Raw genomic sequence first — 22,629 nt, 5'->3', positions numbered from 1 at the left:
TGTCCTAATAACTCTGCGATCTTATCGGCGCTGCTACGTTAATGGAGTATGTGAGCGCTATCACGTATTTGAGCTTCCCCCCACTTAGTTTTTTTTCCTTTTCGTGATGTCACTTCCGGTCAGGTGGACGCCGTCCCAACTGCGCAAAAGCTGGGCTTTAAATTATAGCGTTATTCCCGACTCGAGCCCTGCTCTTGCCTCCATTAGGTGCGCTGTTTAATACAATGACTAGGAAGGAGCCAGGACTGCCAGACAAGCACCCCAGCCCCCTGTCCTAATAACTCTGCGATTTTATCGGCGCTGCTGCGTTAATGGAGTATGTGAGCGCTATTACGTATTTGAGCGTCCCCCCACTTGTAGGGTTTTTCCTTTTCGTGACGTCACTTCCGGTCGTGCCGTCACTTCACGTATTTGAGCGTCCCCCCACCTCTAGGGTTTTTTCCTTTTGTGACGTCACTTCCAGTCGTGACGTCACTTCACGTATTTGAGCGTCCCCCCACCTCTAGGGTTTTTTCCTTTCGTGACGTTACTTCCGGTCGTGACGTCATTTCCTGTCTGTGAGCGTCCCCCCACTTCTTTATTTAGGACTTGTGCCCTGAATTTGAGTTTAGAAGATGAATGATTGATTATACGCCATGCGCGACAGCCTGTCTTCGTTCCTTTCACAACTGAATAAGTCATGGGCCTTGTGGTTTGCTTTACTGCGCGTGCTCTGCATGTTTGCAATAATCAGAAACAAACAGAGAAGCCAAAGGCTGACAAATGGGGTCCTGGTACACTCGCACTTAAATAACGTGGGCAGAGTGAACACTACTGAGTGTGGAGGAGCAGTAAAGGGGAACACGCGATGTAAACTAAGACTACAACTCCCAGAATGCATTGTTGTTGATCTGTAAATCCTGGACTGCGCACCTCGTTTTCCCGTTGACATCAATCCGTAGGCTGCCCTTTTCTGCTCTCACGGCCCCCAGCTCTGAGTAGGAGTCTGGGGGAGTAGTGTCAGAGGCTCGGAGCAGCCTCGGAAGGCAGGGGAGCATTTGCACTCTATAAATCTTCAATGGAGGGCTTTAGGGCCCCTGCGCCTGCTCCACAGACCCGGCTGCAAAGGATGCGATAATAGATCATACACGGAAGGCTGCGGATCTGGCTTTTCCGGGGGAGTCTAAGCAGGGGGCTAATCACCACCTCCACTCCCCCTTCATAAAAGGCACACTGTAGGAAGATGGATATCTGACTATGGTTACCCCAACTTTTTGCCTAGTGTTTAGCTGGTTTTCAACTTATTTGGCCTGGGATCCTGCTAATCAGGGCCCCAGTCTATCTGCTCTCACTGTAAAATGGACTCCATGTACTTTAGGTACATCTCCAATTGGATATTGGGTCACCTTGTGAGCCCCTGTATAGTGTACCATAGGTACCCAGGGCATAGGTGCATCCAGGGCCGACCAGGGGCTGCAGCATGTATTATGCCACCCCTGGCTGGCCATCCAAATTGACACAACTGGCTGATAACTCAGCTGGGGCAAGGTATTTTAATCACCCCTTGCTTAGATATAGTCTAACCTTATATATAGACACATATGCACCTATAAGTCACTCCTATTGCAGGCCTTAACAATCCTGAAGGCAGAGTGCTTGGTTTTATGTGAGATGAGACTCTAGCATGAGCTGAGCCTGTCTGCAGCTTTCGGAACTATGTCCTTATAGCTGTTCTATGATATAGCCATACCATATATTCTTAAGTGCATTAGAATCCTCGCGGTTATTGATAACTTTGGTTTGGCTTTATCAAAATATGTCGTGTAAGGTGTCATACGCTTTGGAATACTACCCCCTCGCCAGTTCTGGCGATGGGGGTAGCATTCCACCCTTCTAGAGGGAGAAGACATGTTGTTCCTGTTAATCCCAGTTAAAGTTAACCAGAGCCTCAGCATCACAAAATGGATGCTGCTGCCACAGACACAAGTCTGATCTCCTACTGCTGGGAGTCCTTCCAGCGAGGGAGGTTGGGACAATAGATTTCCTGCCTTGGGAGGTGCTAGCACCACCCCAGACAGGCCTTAGTGTATTGGGGCAGGGAGGGCTGAATGAAATGAGACACTGCCTGGGGCACACAAAGTGCTCCATGCATAGCCCGGTTCAAACCAGTTGCTGGGGCACTCCATCCCCAGCTCTTGCGTGAAACTGGACTAAGGGAAAGGGGTGTAACCACCCCCTTCCCTGGTCCCACCCATAGGAGGGACCTAGCAGATAATCCAGCCCCTTTGATTAGTGTAAAGGTAGGAGCTGAGTCTAGACACTTTAGATTTATCCTGAACTGAAACTTGAAATGAAATTCAGGACCTTCTACATTCTACTGCATCTAGAAGACTGAAGAATCTCCCTTGTGGCCAAGGAGTGACGACTCTGTGCAAACAGGCACCAACATCGACTTGCCGGTTTGCTTTGTCGACGCTCCCGCCGGTGCCCTAGCACAGAGCCAGACAGGAACTGGACTTCCAGACTTTTCTGACCCCGATCCACAGCCACAGCAGAGCTGAGACCCATGGAGGCGACGAGAGACGTGGGACGGACTTCTTGGAAAACCTGCTTATTGCTAATTGCGCAGCTTCCGAGGCACTCTCGAATTTGTGCATTGGGGATTGAGAAGCCCCAGCCTGAGCACCTTTTGTACTGACGCACAGCCCTCCACACTCACCGAGTGCCGCGTGGGGCCTTCTTGTGTTTTTGTGCTCGATGCGCCTTTCCGGTCACTTGCCCATTGGCTAGTGGCCTTTGTGAAGGTGATCCTTTGAACTTCCACCACTTACCTGGTTGCTCCAGGTTTGCTCCTGCTTCCCTAAAAAGGAGAAGCCTCCCAGACCTTTCTGGTCTGAACAGAAGCCCATCTATGATTCCTATGTGGATTGCATTTGCCAAGGCCTGTTGACTCCGATCCGGAAGCCCACACCGACGACCGTGAGATCCTTTGTGGGATAGTCCGTATTCAGCTCCTGGTCATCGCCGATGCCTCCTGGTCCATGTGGCTGCAGAGACAAGCTTTGCATCTTCACCTGATTGCACCCGACATCGCCTGGTTCCTTCCTGGTTCCTTCCTGGTCACTGGCTAGTGACACAGACTCTGTCCCCTCTGCTTTCAAAACGTCCCGCCAAGGATGGCAGGTGACGCCGCGCACTGTGCTCATATGGTCCTTCCAGACTATTGATAAATTACTCAAGGTCAAAACATAAACTTAACAAATGCAACGAATTAAGCCGATACTTTCGCACAAAATGCTTAATATATTCTTTTATGTGCGTCATATATCTTTAAAGCAAATGCTTAGATTTGTTCAAAGTAACCAAGTACATCTGGTTCAAACAAAAAATTGTACATTCAGTGATAATAACATAACAATGTAATGAAATCTCATTTAGTTATATCTTGATAACAATACATAACATGATCAAAATTTCTGATGAAGTGCCCGATGCATTTCGGGACAGCGATGTCCCTTCCTCAGGGGCAATCTGTAAAAGCAAAGAACGACTATTCAAGGTCACAGTTAACAACAAGGGAGTTGATTCAATATTAAATGGCACCATGTGCGGGTATAGACTTACAAACCAGATAGTAATTAGTAAGGTGGCATATACTGAGAATTCAATGATTGACATGTTTGTGGTTGATAAATGAGCGTGTTGCTCTAGATAGAAGATACTTATAGGATAGAAATAAAAGAAAGGTGAACATGCACAACTCGTATTAAACCATGAATTTAAACGTTACTAGTGAGAAGATAAAAAGAAGAACGACATGCTTCTAAATAGACCAATGTCAAAACCAGTGAAGAAAAAATGAAAAGAAATAACGTGATGAAGAACTCCCTACCTACTAGTAAATACCCCAATGTGCGAAAAAAGTCAAGATATGAGTACCTGGCTGAGCGCTGCTGATCGCCAGCTGCAAACAGTGAAAAGCAAGAGGCTGAGTAATCCTAAAAACTGGATAATTGCTAAACTGTATAGCCTGCTATGAAAGGTCAACGGGATGCCCTACCTGATGTTAAAAGAAAACCACTTTCCTGTGATGTGCTCAAGTGTTTTTGTTGCAATTGTTAAAATTTTGTTTGCATAACAGCTATTTTGAATGGCAGCAACATTTTTACACACAGCTTACAGGAACCTCCATGGTTTTTTCCGGGGCTCCGGCGTATGCAAACATCTATATGGCACAATACGAATCAGAACTTATAATCTCTAAACATGAATGGTGGAGCAATATACTCATGTATTGTCGTTTCATAGATGACATATTCTTGATCTGGAAGGCATCCAAGCAGTCACTAGAGGCAATGATTAATCAATTGAACAATGCTAACCCACATATACGCATAGCGTATAACATTGATCAGGATACCATTCATTACCTAGATGTACAGATCAAGAAATTACCAAACAATCAATTTTGCACTTCTGTTTACACTAAACCTACTGATAGGAACAGTACCTTATTGTTCTCGAGTTTCCATCCCAAAGGCCTTTTACACAATCTACCGTACTCACAGTTTATAAGAATACGACGAATATGTTCTGATCCTGATGAGTGTGACATTAAATTGGACCAACAGGTGCAGAAATTCCAACAAAGAGGTTATCCACCTTTGATCATTGAGCAATGTAAGCTAAAGGCAGCAGCCAAAACACGTGATCAACTGTTGCAGAAGACAAGAGTCGAGTCTAAAAAACGGGCAGTGTTTGTATCCAACTATTCAACTGTCTCACAAGCAGTAAAAAGCATCATTTGCAAGAGATGGGATTTATTACAACATGAACAGGATTTCAAAGGGATTTTCATTGACAAGCCTCTTTTTGCATATACAAAGGGGAGAAATATGCGATCATTACTGTCAGGTTCACCACAGGCAGTGACACAACAGGCTTTTTTCAGGCACTAAGCGATGTAATAATTGCATACATTGCAATAATGTTACCATTGGCGATACTCTGACACATCCATCATCAGGACAAAAAATAAAGCTCAAATACACTAGTGATTGTAATTCTGTCAACATCATTTATTGCATAAAATGCCCTTGCGGCAAGGCTTATGTTGGAAAAACATCTAGGAAATTGAGAGTTAGAATCACCGAACATAAGAGTAGGATTCGAACCAGGACTTCCACATCTAGTGTAGCTGTTCATTGGGAAGAGGCAAAACATTCTATTTCCCAACTAAGGGTTCAAATCATAGAACAGATTAACAGTAAACCAGGTATCAATGTAGATAGGCTACTGTTACAACGTGAATTACACTGGATCCAATTATTGGGAACCATGCAACCGATTGGCCTCAATGACCGTTTTGATATGAGTTGTTTTCTGTAAATTACAGTATGCTTATCTTAACTATAGTGTGTCTCGGACATTGTAGTGAGCAATATTATGTGAATATGAGTAGCAGTTCTCATAGTAGTAATGTTGCCAAACAATGACATAATGGTTATTACTTTGTGCATGGGTACACACCTCTGTTTCTGAACTCGGATCTGTGCCATTTTGGTTAGCATGTACACATGCCTTGTGATGATGATTTTATTGATTGACATGAGTACTATGTTCAATGTTTAATAATAATGGGGTCACGACTCCACGGTCTTCTGATTTAATTTTTAACATCGACAGTTATCTTGATTAATAATTCAATTAGCACTTTTATGTCTATGATTCTTGATTGATATTTTCTTTTACACTGGGCACTTCTGCACTTCTTTTGTTCATATATAATTTTCATAGATATTCCCAACTTCCCTTGTGTCACTACACACTACCACTTCACGGGGGGATGAAGGGGTGTTTATGAGACCATGCAGTGTTGAGCAACTCATATTGAGAGGTAGTACCCTTTAGGTACGTTTTACGTTATTATCCTCATTGCCCATCGAGCCACTATGAGGTTATGTTGTTACAGTGCACAATCTGTAAGCCAACATTTGACTTCACTGTTTATACCACTCAGTGATGTTTACAGGACCTCCACCCTAGTGGGCATGATATCAATCATTTTTTTGCATTGTCGTATTTTTTCGTTTTTGTCATTGTTTACCACCACAAACTGAGATATTTTCCTCTAAATATCCAGCATTATACTTGTAGTTTTTTCGCTTCCTGTTTTGGTAAATACACTTCGAATTTATGCATCAGTAACACGTTGTAGTGATACTATCCAGTCCCAAGATGGCGATTTTCTCGGACTGTATTTACTCAAACAGTCCTATTTCTATGCCCGTTTCTGCGGCACGTTTAGAAGCCGGGTACTAGTGACGTTTGGAGAAACACTGCTCCGGGCAAGAAGGAGCCGACATCATCGTGTAAGGCGTACGTCTGAACTCAGAATACTGGTGAGGCCTTTTAGATCGTTTATATTGCTTTTGTGTATCCCCAGATGCACTTTCTAACGCTCAACTATGTTTTTGTCACTTTAGAGGTTTACGGCAATATTTTTCTCATCGGTGTTTTTAACTCTTCACAGAGCCATCTAAAACGGGCAATCACTAAGGGGAAACACCACATTTTGGTAAACATTGGGGCCCTGCTGCACGGCGCTTGGCGCGTCGGTAAGTGCATTTGACCACTATTTTATAGTTACAGTGGGGCATCCTCACTGTTTAGAAACTCTTCTCTTTGAACATGACTAGAATATTCATGCAGGTTCTCCCCATCTTTTGGCAGCGTATTTCACTGGCCCTGAAGAACTTTCATTTATCCAGAAGACATTCATTGAGCACATCACAGGAAAGTGGTTTTCTTTTAACATCAGGTAGGGCATCCCGTTGACCTTTCGTAGCAGCCTTTACAGTTTAGCAATTATCCAGTTTTTAGGTTTACTCAGCCTCTTGCTTTTCACTGTTTGCAGCTGGCGATCAGCAGCGCTCCGCCAGGTACTCATATCTTGACTTTTTTCACACATTGGGGTATTTACTAGTAGGTAGGGAGTTCTTCATCACGTTATTTCTTTTCATTTTTTCTTCACTGGTTTTGACATTGGTCTATTTAGAAGCATGTCGTTCTTCTTTTTATCTTCTCACTAGTAACCTTTAAATTCATGGTTTAATACGAGTTGTGCATGTTCACCTTTCTTTTATTTCTATCCTATAAGTATCTTCTATCTAGAACAACACGCTCATTTATCAACCACAAACATGTCAATCATTGAATTCTCAGTATATGCCACCTTACTAATTACTATCTGGTTTGTAAGTCTATACCCGCACATGGTGCCATTTAATATTGAATCAACTCCCTTGTCGTTAACTGTGACCTTGAATAGTCGTTCTTTGCTTTTACAGATTGCCCCTGAGGAAGGGACATCGCTGTCCCGAAATGCATCGGGCACTTCATCAAAAATTTTGATCATGTTATGTATTGTTATCAAGATATAAATAAATGAGATTTCATTACATTGTTATGTTATTATCACTGAATGTACAATTTTTTGTTTGAACCAGATGTACTTGGTTACTTTGAACAAATCTAAGCATTTGCTTTAAAGATATATGACGCACATAAAAGAATATATTAAGCATTTTGTGCGAAAGTATCGGCTTAATTCATTGCATTTGTTAAGTTTATGTTTTGACCTTGAGTAATTTATTAATAGTCTGGAAGGACCATATGAGCACAGTGCGCGGCATCACCTGCCATCCTTGGCGGGACGTTTTGCATTTAGTTTACTAGCACTTGTATGGCAGCAAGTGCAACGCTGCAGCACCTTTATAGGAACAGAGTATAATTTGTTTAACTCTTCTGAATAGTTTAGATAGGGAGTGCGCTTCCGTCCCATTGTTTCTTGATTCATAGCACTGCCAACTAGGGAGCAGCACCCAAGTCACAATGTCTTTTGATTCAATCACTAACATTACTGATAACCGTGCCAACACAAAATCATACACGACAGATGAGGCTAGTGACATTTATGCCTTAATCCAGGAGGTTAAGACAGCTGACACACATGGCGGGTCAATCACTCAACAACTACGGCAACTAGAATTTATTACACGACGACATCTCAACCAGAAACTACATGCATCCACTTTAGTGCAGTACCATAAAGCCAAGCGAATTCCTCGGGGACTCCGGTTGGCCATTAAACCGTTATTATTCAGGTTTCACCTCAACACCTTGTTCATGGACAAGTGGTACGCCATCCTTAATAAGTGTTCGCTTGATTTGATTTTATTAATCATTGAAGAATTGTCAAAAACTATACGTGAATTAGAGGAAGAGATCTTTACCCTCAAGAGCGAGTTGGAATTAAGACTGGAATCCAATGCATGGAAACTCCAACTGGAAGTCATCAACCAGAAACTGGAGAAATATGAAAAAGAACTTCAAGAAGGCAAGTTGAGAAAGTATAAACGAGACACAATTGACTATAAACTCAACGAAGTTTATACCTGGGCTGAGATTTACTCCAAAAGACGTTTTGACACTCACAAACCAAAATCATCACCCAGTTCATCTACTGAGAGTGTAGTATCTGATAAAGAAACAACCATCAACCGTCCCTCAGCCCAGACAATCATGGATAAACAGTCTGCAGGTCCTTCTACACGAGCCATTGAGTCTAGCCAATCACCATCTTCGGTGTCTTTTTTAGCCCAGGTTCCGGACCTGGACAATCCACCTACGCACGAAGCATCAACCACGTTAGAAGCCCGAGAAAAACTCGGCGAGGACAAGGACAAGGACAAGTCGGGAAGAAGTCTCCACAGCGGCAGGACTGTAACTTAGTAATGAAAATTTCTTCAAAAGATTTGGACTCTCACCAAATTGCTGTGTTATCAAAAGGAATGTCATTTGTCCCAACGTCCACTACCACTCATTTACAGGTCCAGGCCGAGGTCTACAGATTTATGAGACTATTAAGACTACGTCATTTTTTCAGCAACGTGGTCCCTGAGATGTCTGTTCAACTCACAGAACCAGAACAAATCTTTAGACCCAAGAGTACTTTTATACCTCCTGTATCTCATAAGATGCTGGATACCTTTGAAGCATTCGTCAACAAAGACATTGAACAGTTACCATTCTCGAATGAACGAAATGACAACTTAACTAAATTCGAATGAAGAACACTGAAAACTTTGGTCAACGACACTTCGCTAATGATGCAACCAGCCGACAAGGGCGGCGCCTTGGTTGTCATGGATAAGACATATTATGAAATGAAAGTTAACGAACATATCAATGACACCAGCACTTATATGTTATTAACGTATGACCCCACAACACAACTACAAGACATGCTACACCAACTACTAACGGAAGCATTAAATAATGAATGGATTACTGAACAAATTAAGGCCTACTTAACAACACAGAACACACAACGGCCCAGACTATATATGATACCAAAAATGCATAAGGATGCGAATAACCCACCGTTCAGGCCGATCGTCTCTGGCTGTGAGTCGATTTTTGACACTGTAGGGAAATTTTTGGATTTCTACCTGCAAAAGTTTGTGCAACACTGGAGAACATAGCTCAAGGATACGACTCATTTTTTACAAAAATGATCTTCTATTACAGTTGAGGCAGATACGACTGTGTATCTGTGCACAATAGATGTTACAGCTCTTTACACGTCAATTCCCCACGCAGCTGGTCTTGAAGCAGTAGAATGGCCACTTCTTCAAACATCTGACATAACCATGGAAAACGTGTTTTTGTTGCAATTGTTAAAATTTTGTTTGCATAACAGCTATTTCGAATGGCAGCAACATTTTTACACACAGCTTACAGGAACCTCCATGGGTTTTTCCGGGGCTCCGGCGTATGCAAACATCTATATGGCACAATACAAATCAGAACCTATAATCTCTAAACATGAATGGTGGAGCAATATACTCATGTATTGTCGTTTCATAGATGACATATTCTTGATCTGGAAGGCATCCAAGCAGTCACTAGAGGTAATGATTAATCAATTGAACAATGCTAACCCACATATACGCTTAACGTATAACATTGATCAGGATACCATTCATTACCTAGATGTACAGATCCAGAAATTACCAAACAATCAATTTTGCACTTCTGTTTACACTAAACCTACTGATAGGAACAGTACCCTATTGTTCTCGAGTTTCCATCCCAAAGGCCTTTTACACAATCTACCGTACTCACAGTTTATAAGAATACGACGAATATGTTCTGATCCTGATGAGTGTGACATTAAATTGGACCAACAGGTGCAGAAATTCCAACAAAGAGGCTATCCACCTCTGATCATTGAGCAATGTAAGCTAAAGGCAGCAGCCAAAACACGCGATCAACTGTTGCAGAAGACAAGAGTCGAGTCTAAAAAACGTGCAGTGTTTGTATCCAAATATTCAACTGTCTCACAAGCAGTAAAAAGCATCATTTGCAAGAGATGGGATTTATTACAACATGAACAGGATTTCAAAGGGATTTTCATTGACAAGCCTCTTTTTGCATATACAAAGGGGAGAAACATGCGATCATTACTGTCAGGTTCACCACAGGCAGTGACACAACAGGCTTTTTCAGGCACTAAGCTATGTAATAATTGCATAAATTGCAATAATGTTACCATTGGCGATACTCTGACACATCCATCATCAGGACAGAAAAAAAAGCTCAAACACACTAGTGATTGTATTTCTGTCAACATCATTTATTGCATAAAATGCCCCTGCGGCAAGGCTTATGTTGGAAAAACATCTAGGAAATTGAGAGTTAGAATCACCGAACATAAGAGTAGGATTCGAACCAGGACTTCCACATCTAGTCTAGCTGTTCATGCACCATGAACCATGCAACCGATTGGCCTCAATGACCGTTTTGATATGAGTTGTTTTCCGTAAATTACAGTATGCTTATCTTAACTATAGTGTGTCTCGGACACTGTAGTGAGCAATATTATGTGAACATGAGTAGCAGTTCTCATAGTAGTAATGTTGCCAAACAATGACATAATGGTTATTACTTTGTGCATGGGTACACACCTCTGTTTCTGAACTCGGATCTGTGCCATTTTGGTTAGCATGTACACATGCCTTGTGATGATGATTTTATTGATTGACATGAGTACTATGTTCAATGTTTAATAATAATGGGGTCACGACTCCACGGTCTTCTGTTTTAATTTTTAACATCGACAGTTATCTTGATTAATAATTCAATTAGCACTTTTATGTCTATGATTCTTGATTGATATTTTCTTTTACACTGGGCACTTCTGCACTTCTTTTGTTCATAGATAATTTGTTATAGATATTCCCAACCTCTCTTTTGTCACTACATACTACCAATTCACGGGGGGATGAAGGGGTGTTTATGAGACCATGCAGTGTTTAGCAACTCATATTGAGAGGTAGTACCCCTTAGGTACGTTTTACGTTATTATCCTCATTGCCCATCGAGCCACTATGAGGTGATGTTGTCACAGTGCACAATCTGTAAGCCAACATTTGACTTCACTGTTTATACCACTCAGTGATGTTTACATGACCTCCACCCTAGTGGGCATGATATCAGTCATTTATTTTGCATTGTCGTATTTTTTCGTTTTTGTCATTGTTTACCACCACAAACTGAGATATTTTTCTCTAAATATCGAGCATCATACTTGTAGTTTTTTCGCTTCCTGTTTTGGTAAATACACTTAGAATTTATGCATCAGTAACACGTTGTAGTGATCCTATCCTATCCCAAGATGGCGATTTTCTCGGACTGTATTTACTCAAACAGTCCTATTTCTATGCCCGTTTCCGTGGCACGTTTAGAAGCCGGGTACTAGTGACGTTTGGAGAAACACTGCTCCGGGCAAGAAGGAGCCGACATCATCGTGTAAGGCGTACGTCTGAACTCAGAATACTGGTGAGACCTTTTAGATCATTTATATTGCTTTCGTGTATCCCCAGATGCACTTTATAACGCTCAACTATGTTTTTGTCACTTTAGAGGTTTACAGCGATATTTTTTTCATCTGCGTTTTTAACTCTTTACAGAGCCATCTAAACCGGGCAATCACTAAGGGGAAACACCACATTTTGGTAAACATTGGGGCCCTGCTGCACGGCGCTTGGCGCGTCGGTAAGTGCATTTGACCACTATTTTATAGTTACAGTGGGGCATCCTCACTGTTTAGAAACTCTTCTCTTTGAACATGACTAGAATATTCATGCAGGTTCTCCCCATCTTTTGGCAGCGTATTTCACTGGCCCTGAAGAACTTTCATTTATCCAGAAGACATTCATTGAGCACATCACAGGAAAGTGGTTTTCTTTTAACATCAGGTAGGGCATCCCGTTGACCTTTCGTAGCAGGCTATACAGTTTAGCAATTATCCAGTTTTTAGGTTTACTCAGCCTCTTGCTTTTCACTGTTTGCAGCTGGCGATCAGCAGCGCTCAGCCAGGTACTCATATCTTGACTTTTTTCACACATTGGGGTATTTACTAGTAGGTAGGGAGTTCTTCATCACGTTATTTCTTTTCATTTTTTTTCACTGGTTTTGACATTGGTCTATTTAGAAGCATGTCGTTCTTCTTTTTATCTTCTCACTAGTAACCTTTAAATTCATGGTTTAATACGAGTTGTGCATGTTCACCTTTCTTTTATTTCTATCCTCTAAGTATCTTCTATCTAGAACAACACGCTCATTTATCAACCACAAACATGTCAATCATTGAATTCTCAGTATATGCCACCTTACTAATTACTATCTGGTTTGTAAGTCTATACCCGCACATGGTGCCATTTAATATTGAATCAACTCCCTTGTCGTTAACTGTGACCTTGAATAGTCGTTCTTTGCTTTTACAGATTGCCCCTGAGGAAGGGACATCGCTGTCCCGAAATGCATCGGGCACTTCATCAAAAATTTTGATCATGTTATGTATTGTTATCAAGATATAACTAAATGAGATTTCATTACATTGTTATGTTATTATCACTGAATGTACAATTTTTTGTTCGAACCAGATGTACTTGGTTACTTTGAACAAATCTAAGCATTTGCTTTAAAGATATATGACGCACATAAAAGAATATATTAAACATTTTGTGCGAAAGTATCGGCTTAATTCATTGCATTTGTTAAGTTTATGTTTTGACCTTGAGTAATTTATCAATAGTCTGGATGGACCATATGAGCACAGTGCGCGGCGTCACCTGCCATCCTTGGCGGAACGTTTTGCATTTAGTTTACTAGCACTTGTATGGCAGCAAGTGCAACGCTGCAGCACCTTTATAGGAACAGAGTATAATTTGTTTAACTCTTCTGAATAGTTTATATAGGGAGTGCGCTTCTGTCCCATTGTTTCTTGACCTATTGCTTTCAGGCACTCTTCATCCTCGATCCACCCTTGGATCCAACCCGACATCTTTCTCCTGGTTGCCTGGAGCAACTTTTTACAGGTCTCCATAGGATTCAGCGACGAAACCCGACACAACTTGACACCTATGCACCTGGCTCCTGTGAGTGAGGTAACGCGAGTACTCCAGTGCTCCTGTGGGTATTGACTATCCAAGTGTCCTAGTTTTCAGTAGCTTTCTCCTAGTCCATCCGGAAGTGTCCTAAATCAACTAGTTTCTAACTTTTACGTTCCCATTGTATTCCTATGAGAACCCGCGTGTGTGTTTAGACACTGCACACGCATCCCGTGGGCCTCCTGCTTCCTAACTCTTGTTAGCTCAGTGTAGCCCCAGCGATTCCCTAGGCCCCAGACCTACTCCCTGTTCTTGACGTGGTTCTTATACCACTATTTTAATATATGGTTTGCAACGCCCCTAGGGCACGACTGTATTTTGTGCAACTTATTGTATGATAATTGAGTAACTTGTTATGTGCTTTGGCCTCTGACCTCATAAAGAGTTCAGAGGGGTTGTGTTAGTAATAAATACATATGTATTTTATATATAACCTGTGTGGTGTCCTTTCATTTAGTATTCAAGGAGTTACGTATGGTAAAACAGCTGGCTTCACATGCTCTTAGTTTTAGCCTAAGACTGCTTTGTCCATGCTACCACTAGGATAGCTGGTTTCTAAGGTTGACTTTACAACCATCACCATAAGGGTTGTTTGGACTGATACAGGGTGCCCACTAGAATAGTGAACATCACATATCAGGCCAAATTCTCACACAGACAGAAAGAAAATCACTATGAAAATCAGACACAAATTCTCCCCAAAGCAGCCCATGAATAAGGTGAGTGATGTGCGATGAATTAAAGCTTTGCATGTTAAACCCCAGGGCACCCTGTAGGGCTTCGTGCTCTGTAAAGGCAGTGCACTATAACGATTATTAATAATAGTAGTTCAGTTTATTTATTTATTTAATGCGTTTTTATATAGCGCAGACTTTACCCGAAGGTGTCAGAGCACTTCACAATAGGAACAGTAATGATACATGAGGAGAACATTACAAGTGAACAAATTACAAAAGCAAACGTTAAGTTACATGAGGCAAAAGTGACAACTGTGAGCAAACAAAATACAAGAGGTAGCAAACGTTACATTACAGGAGGATAAAGTGACGTGTGCAAGTTACAAAAGCGTACAAAGTACAAGTAGAGGTATAATACTGCAATAAATGGCAAACACTCAAGCACAACAACAAACGTTACGTAGGCAATGGTGGCACTTGTGCATGTATCTAAAGCAAACAAAATGTAAGAGGTAGCAAACAGTGTGTTACAAGAGAAAAGTGACGTGTTCATGTTACAAAAGAGTACCAAACACAGGTAGAAGGATAATACTGCAATAAATGGCAGACCCTCAAACCACAAGAACACACTGGGAAGGCAATTGCATAGTCATGGAGAATAGAATTTTCTATAACGGAAGGTCTTCCTTCAGATAATAGAGAGGGTGCGAATTACATTTGGAAGTATCTTTGAAGGAGGAGAACTTTGAGGTTAGTTTTGAAGGCCTGGGAGGAGGAGGTGGTCCGGTGCTGAGGCGGAAGTGAGTTCCAGATTCTCACTGGTTGCCTGAAAAGGATTGGGCCATTGATCTTTCCTTCTTGAAAGTGGGAGGTTCAAGCAGAACATTTTACGCATGACGTGATGGTCTAGAGCCTCCAGAGAATTTCAGTTTATTCGCCAGGTAGCGAGGAGAGGAGGAGTGCAAGACTTTGTGGGTGATACAGGCAGTCTTGTAGATAGATCTTGCCTCGATGGGAAGCCAGCGGAGGGTGGATAACATGGGTGTGAGGTGGTCGCTTCTTTTGGCCCCTTAAATGAAACGAGCTGCTGAATGGAGAACAGATTTAAGGGGGGCAGGTGGGGTTTGGGGAGACCAGTAATAAGAGAATTGCACTAGTCCAGTCTGGAGAGGACCAGCGATTGGACCAGGGTTGTAAAGTCTTGCTCCGGGAAGAAGTAACGAATTCCCCAAAGAAGGCGCAGTTGGTATCGAGCAGAGTTTGCAATGGAATTGATGTGGGAGATTAGATTGAGTTTTTTGTCGAGTATGACACCAAGGCTGGGTTTATTGTTAAGTAGGTTCATCTGGTCCATCCATGATTGAACAGGGGGAGGAGAAAGTGAGGAGGAGAGGAGGAGGAAAGAGGAGGAGGAGGAATTCAGTTTTGGAGGGATTCAGAATCAGTTGATGAGTTGACATCCAGTTTTGAATGGAGTCGAGAGTAGAGCTTAGAATCAAGAGATCGTGAGTGGAGGCAACCTTGAAATAGATTTGAGTGTCGTCTGCCTAGAGATGATAGTGGATCCCGGATTTACTTAGGAGATTTCCCAGTGGTTCTAAATAGAGATTGAACAATGTGGGTGCAAGTATAGAGCCTTGAGGTATACCTTGACCTACCGCCAAAGGAGATAAAAGACTGTTCGCTATTTTGATCATTTGGGATCTATCAGAGAGGAAGGAAGCAAACCATTTAAGTACAGTTCCCTCCATGCCCATTCTCTGTTGGAGAGTGCTGAGGAGAGTGTTGTGATTTACAGTGTCAAATGCTGCAGAAAGGTCAAAGAGAATTAGAAGACAAGACCCCCTGAATCGAGTATCCGCAGCTCGTCATCAATCACTTGCAGCAGGGCTGTTTCAGTGCTGCAGTTTTGGATGAAGCCGGACTGAAAACTGTCAAGAAGATCATTGTCCTTGATATGACGAGAGAATTGTTTTGCTACACATCTTTCCGTGATCTTCGCAAGAAAGGGTAGGTTAGTGATGGGGCGGAAGTTGTTGAGGTAATTCGCATCAGCAGTGGGTTTTTTAAGCAGAGGGGTGACCTGCCCAGTTTTGAAGGAGACAGGAAGGGAGCCTTGACAGAGGGAGAGGTTGACCACAGTGGTACAATAGATAAGATAATGGGTATAGAAGTAAATGGCAATGGCACTAATGATGGGGTCAAGAGAATGGTTGGAGGGCTTTGTTTCGAGGATGCAATTGAGGAGGGCATCTTCAGAGATGGGGTCAATGTTCTGCCAAATAGCAAAGGATTTGCGCTCCTCTGGAGGGGTAGGATGAACGACCTGATCCACAAGTGATTTCACTTTTTCGTCAAAGAATATAACGAAATCTGCTACTTTCTTTGTAGAATCCTCCAACTTGGAGGTTGGGGGAGAGCAGTTAGGATTCTTGATGAGATCAAATAGTTTTTTGGGTCTATTTTTGGCTGAGTCAAGGAGGGTTTTGAAGTGCGACGCTTTCCCAAGGAAGATGTTCTTGTGGTACTTGGATCTTGCTGAACGAAGCGTGGCCAAATTATTGGTGGAGGGCGCTTGCCTCCATTGTTTCTACAGGAATCTTTCTTCATAGAGGGATTTGTTGAACCAAGGTTCTGAGGGAGTGTGCCTTTTCTTTTTGCTTTGGGAGAGGTGCGATGTTATTGATTTCGACTGCAAGAACTGGGAGGCATTGGGAGGTGAGTACGTCAACATCTAGGTTCGGGTCTAGCCTTGGAAGTGATAGCAAAGCTGATTCACAGAGGGAACCAACGTCAATATTTTTAGTGTCACGGAACCAGGAGGTAGCCCTCTTAGGTTGCATAAGAGTTATTGAGTGTGATAGGTGAAGAGAGAATAGGATGAGGAGGTGGTCAGACCAGTCTACATGAATAGGGGTAGCGATAGAAAGCATGCCTGCTTTAGAAATAACAAGGTCCAGAATTGAGCCCTTAGAGTGTGTTGATTCTATGCAGTGTTGGATGAGATCGTTTGCAGAGAGGAAGGTGGCCAGCAAATTCGCAGAAGAGTCTTGCGGTAAGCCCCAGAGGAGATTGCAGTCACCCACGAAGGTTTGATTGGCACTTTGCGAGTATTGGTCGCTGATGAAGTCAGTGAGTTCCTCCATAAAATAAGGGCCGCTACAAGGTGGGCGGTAGATGGCATGGAATCTGAGGGGTTAGCGGTGGTGTAATTGAAGCTCAAGAGATAGGCATTCAAAAGTGCGGAAGGAGCTGATAGGAAAAGCCTTAAGTTGAAGGGAGTTTCTAAAGATGACTACAACACCTCCCCCAACTTTGACAATTCTGTCATTCCTAAATATAGAGTAGCCTGTGGGTAATAGGAGATCAAACATAGAGTGAGAGGTATCGTTGAACCAGGTCTATGTGAGGAAGAGCATGTCAATATTGTGAAGGCTGATGGTATCGGCGATTTCAAGTTGTGTTTTATTTCAGATCTACAGTTGTGGAGCAGACAGCGCAGCTCTGTCAAGACTGTTTTGGTGACGGGGGCACTTGGGCTATGAAGGGTGATAGGGATATTGTACTTATACGGGGTGCTCGGGAGGGTTTAGGTGGATGCTTGGTTCTGACAGAGAAGATGGTCGGAATAGTGAAGATAGTAGGGTTACTAGGAGATGCAAGTTGAAGAAGGGTGGCGTTCAAGGGCTTGTGTGAGTTAACGATGTTAGCAGATGACAGGTTATGCTTGGCTATATTGGGGTGAGGGGGCGAGGTGCATCTCGTGGGAAGGTGAGAGTTTTCCTAAGGAGTTGAGGTGAATGGAAAAGTGGAAATCTTGGAGCTTAAAAGTGAAGTGGTAGCTACAAGCTGGGAGATGGAGGTGATAAGAGAGCCTAGCTTATTTTCCAGAGAGAGTAGGGCAGAGCATGGAAGGTTGGGTGGCTCGATGGCAACAGGAGGGGGTAAAATTGGTGGTGGAAGGTAGAGAGAGGTGGGGGGACAGGAGGAGAGTTGGGGTATAGGGTTCATAGGTGGGGAAAGGTGGAGGTTGAGAGCGGGAATTGGTGTATCAGAGGAGAAGGGAGATATTTAGGTGGAGATGGTTGTGGATCAAGGCAGTGGGGTAGAAGGAGAGGGGAGGACTGTGTGGAGTCATAGGAGGAGGTTTAAGAGTAAAAGAGGGGAGGTGGTTGGAGAGGTCCTGTCAGCTAGGAGAGCTGGCTAGAAGGGAACAGGCAACTGGCAGAGTGATGGGGGTTGGGAGAAGGGGAAGTTGAAGAAAGGAAATGGTTCTGCTGGGCCCGAGGGAGGGAAATGGAAAGGGTTACCAAGGGGGGAAAGGGGGTAGCACAGCATTGCTGGAAGAGTGGGGGGGAAGGAGAGAGATGCAATGGGTTTGTGGAGAAATCAGGGTAAATAGCGAGGGGAGTAGGGGGGAGAGAAGAGGGGGAGAGTGAAGAATAAGGGGAGCATAAGGAAAGTTAACTGGGGAGAAGGTTGGAGGAGAGGTGGAATAAAAAGGGGGTGGCAGGTAGAAATAGGAGGGAGGAGATGAGATTGGAGCACCAGGACGGTGCAGATTGGACGAGTAGCGTATTAGCTAGAGGTAAGGCTGAAGTGATGAAGGGGGGCATACTGTGAGGGGGGAGGAATGGGAGAGGAGGGCACAGGGGAGGTGGAGGGAAGAGGGCCGACCTGTGCTTCTCGAGGGTGCGGCCTATTGGAGTGTAGGGGGGGTCAGGGGAGGAGTAAGGGAGTAATGGGTGGAGCTAGATGAAGAGTCAGGGGATCTTCAGAGTCTTGCCATTTACGTTTTTACCAGGTATTGCTGCACAGTGTGGCGAAACCAAATTGTTTGCTGTTGTAAAGGAATGCAGCATCCCACGAAAGAGCCAGCACCGGTGTCTGGGCATGATAATTCAAAACATATGGCGCCCCTGCTGGTAACTGCAAGCAACAGGCCACGCTCATGCGTGTGTGGCCTATTGCTTGCGGTAACCCTTGCATGGTTAGCTTTTGAAAGCCCCTTACAATAAGTCTTGCTGCAAGGCGAGACCTAATGATTTGTGTGTGGGTGGTTTCTGTGTAGTTTCTTTGTGAGTGGCGACTATGTTGTAGACTTGTCTGGTTGTTGCTGGGGTAGTTGGAGATGAGGTCAGTAGTTTCTTTTGTCCTTGACCTCATACTTAAGGGGACATCATATTTAGACAGGCTCAGTTTTTAAAATGTATATAAACCTATAATGGAGGCGTGGGAACTTAAATCAGGAACTGGCTCAAGTGTGATCCACAGTAAGTCAGTCTTAGGTGTAGTGGTTTGAGGTGCTTGAATCACAAGAGCGGCCCGTGCAGGTAAGATCAGTGGGGCGGGAGCGCGAGATGCGGGAGATTCGATGGACGAAGGAAACTTAAATAAAAGAAAATATGGTTGTTTTCTTTCTGTAAATGTATGCTTTCGTTGTCGTTGTATGTTTAATCCCCCCTCCCGTCCTGCCTCACCGCTCTTACCTACACAGGCCACGCCGATGGGATCAAGTATGCTTGTTTAAGGTGGTGGTTTGCACAGTGCGCTGCTTCTTGGTTGTTTGGGTTCTACATGCACATGGACCCACCTAGATTATTTTGTACCAGTTCATTTCAGGAGTGTTATATATTACTCTTACATCTTGTAGTATCTCCAGATTTTCTTTGACTTGAAGTACTGCATTCAAGAATCTTCTTCTTTATGACCCTAGTTAATCAACCACAACAAATGGCAATTGGGGAAGGGGGGTAGCACAAACCACTGACACGAGGATTGTGTGAAAAAGGCTGCTTTATTGAAACAGGTGCACATTATAACATAACCTGGACCTTTGCCTTACAAAACTATAACCTTACTATACATCTTTCATCACTTATGAAAAACTACTCCACTCATAAAATAAATCACCCCCATAACAACTCAAAATCTCAATAACATACTTGCATCAGTGCTGATCAACTGTAATTGGGACCTCGAAAATCCCTTACCTTTTCCTACCTCAATTACCCTTTGAACCCCATTAAACTTCCTACCCATTCCCTTTCTGCCGGAGCTGCCGCTGACAAACAATAAACTTCAGTAAATCATGGCAACTTCTCAGCCAACTGCCACCCAGAGAAAGAGGGAGGGGTTACTCCAAGCATTGGAGGAGAATACAAAACTTCTTCCCCCACTTCCATCCATTCTCTGCCCCCCCACCACTAGCCCCCCATGTTCCCTAAGGAAAATGTCCCCCGTCACTCAATGTCCAATGCTTTGGCCGGGGCCAACTTCACCTGGATCAGGTAGAGCTCTAATCCCATTAATGATAGATGCATGCCATCCCCCAGAAAAATTAAATGTCATCATAACAAAGATCAGGATGATCTACCCTGCCAATCCCACTGTAGCTGCAAAAAGACTTTATTTAATTTCTTTCAGGCCTTATCTATGGCTGACGGTTTGACAGCCCCATGCCATACTCTCCAGGAATAAATTCTGACCACATAATGAGACAACCCGCTCATAGCTTGTGTATCTACTTTAGATCTTTTTGTAGATTTTGTTGAGGCCATTTCATGCCTTTCTCATAAATGTCAGTTCATTGGCAAAGCGTATAATAGAAGTGAATAAATCCATGATTATCAAATACCACAGTTTCGGACACCTCTTTGAACAATCACATTAGAACTTACACTGCTGATTCACTGGTCAATTTCTACTGTGTATTCACCTTCGCATCCCTTTTGAGCCAAACTCTAAATCCACGTCTCCAAGAACTCATCATTTCAACTAGTATTTTGGAAAATCTTCTGTAAATAATGACAACTGCCTTCAAAACAGAAAACAATTAAAGAAATCATAAAAAAAATATTTGCCCATTGCTAGGCAATGATTACCAGCAAATCTGGGAGGTTTGTCATAATGTAAGCTTTAAAGGGATGTTCTTTTATACTTTGACTGCACAATCAGGTATATCAATTCTGGAAGGGTATTCAAGGCACAGGGACAAAGGTTCAGCACCATTGCATCAACGTTGGATGTTGGTGATAATGGGCATTTTCTTACAACCAAATGTAGTAAATGACAGATTGCCAAGTGGCAATTCCCTTAATGTAAGTATTTGAAATGTGATCAAGATAAAGGGTCACATTAATGGAACTCCTACCAGGGGCATCTCATAGTGGAGAGCTTTGTCCATGCCTGTAAGAGCATGGTGGAGTAGAAGTTAAAGATTGAGTCCTTACCGTGGGCTGGGAACCATAGCAGACTGTTGTACATTGTTTCTTCATGTAATATGGTTGCCTGTTGTCTTAGTCCTTTCTTAGTGTTCTCTCATTCTCTGTCTACCACAATGCCTTTGTATGTTCTGACTTCCACCTGGAGAATTCCTTGGGTGTCAGTTGGTGGTCTGGTCAGCTGGCGAGGTTTTGTACTCAGCTGTGTCCTACATTAAAAATATATGTAATCAAAAAAAAAGGTGTACCCGTGTTTGGGGAGGTCGTGGGTGTGAGCACCTTTCCTTGTTGCATTGATTTTCATTCTTCTAAACCTTGTTTGGTTTCCCTAAGGGAGGGGGGTGGAGTGTGTAGTGATATTTCTGATACCTCGTGTGGTACTTAATTGGTTTTGTGTATCTTGTTATTGTACTATATGGGGTAGGTGTTGTTTGGTTGTTTGTGTGTAGTGTCTCATCCTACTCTTCACTTTTCATTCTTTGTCTTTGAAGACTCTTTTGTCTTTATGGTTGTTGTTGCAGTCTCTTGTATTGTAATCTCTGTTTTTGCTTTATTTCATTTCTTTTCTATAAAGGAGGGAGATGTGTTGTACATTGTTTCTTCATGTAATATGGTTGCCTGTTGTCTTAGTCCTTTCTTAGTGTTCTCTCATTCTCTGTCTACCACAATGCCTTTGTATGTTCTGACTTCCACCTGGAGAATTCCATGGGTGTCAGTTGGTGGTCTGGTCAGCTGGTGAGGTTTTGTACTCAGCTGTGTCCTACATTAAATCTATATGTAATCAACCTGAAGTATCCTGTCATCTGTCCGCATCATCTTACAACACAGACATTTCACATTTGCTTAAAATCTTGAGGTGAAGACCTCACAGCTACTTGGTTGAAGAAGAATCTGAGATGGTCTTGAAGTTTACAGTGGACACTGTCATAGGGTGAATCATGTCTCAGACTTTAGTCTGAGCTAGAGCAAGGCAGTAATAGTCTACCAGAGGCTAGCCAGCAAAGAGGGCAATGTGTCACCAGCAAGTAAACAGGTCACCTACTTATCTTCTAGAGCTGAGAAAGTGGATGCGTGTCCTGTGAACCTCGCCCATAATTTACCTGTCAAGGATCTACTTTAGTAGTAGAAAAGCCTGTTAGAGTCAATGGGTATCCCCTGCGCTCCCTATACATTTTCCTCTAAACCAGCACATAACCACACCACACACCTGGACTGGTGGCACTAGAGGCTTTG

Source organism: Lissotriton helveticus, chromosome 3_1 (assembly GCF_964261635.1).
Source record: "Lissotriton helveticus chromosome 3_1, aLisHel1.1, whole genome shotgun sequence".
Lineage (NCBI taxonomy): Eukaryota > Metazoa > Chordata > Amphibia > Caudata > Salamandridae > Lissotriton > Lissotriton helveticus.
The sequence above is the reverse complement of the archived record's forward strand: the minus strand, read 5'-3'. Positions refer to the sequence as shown.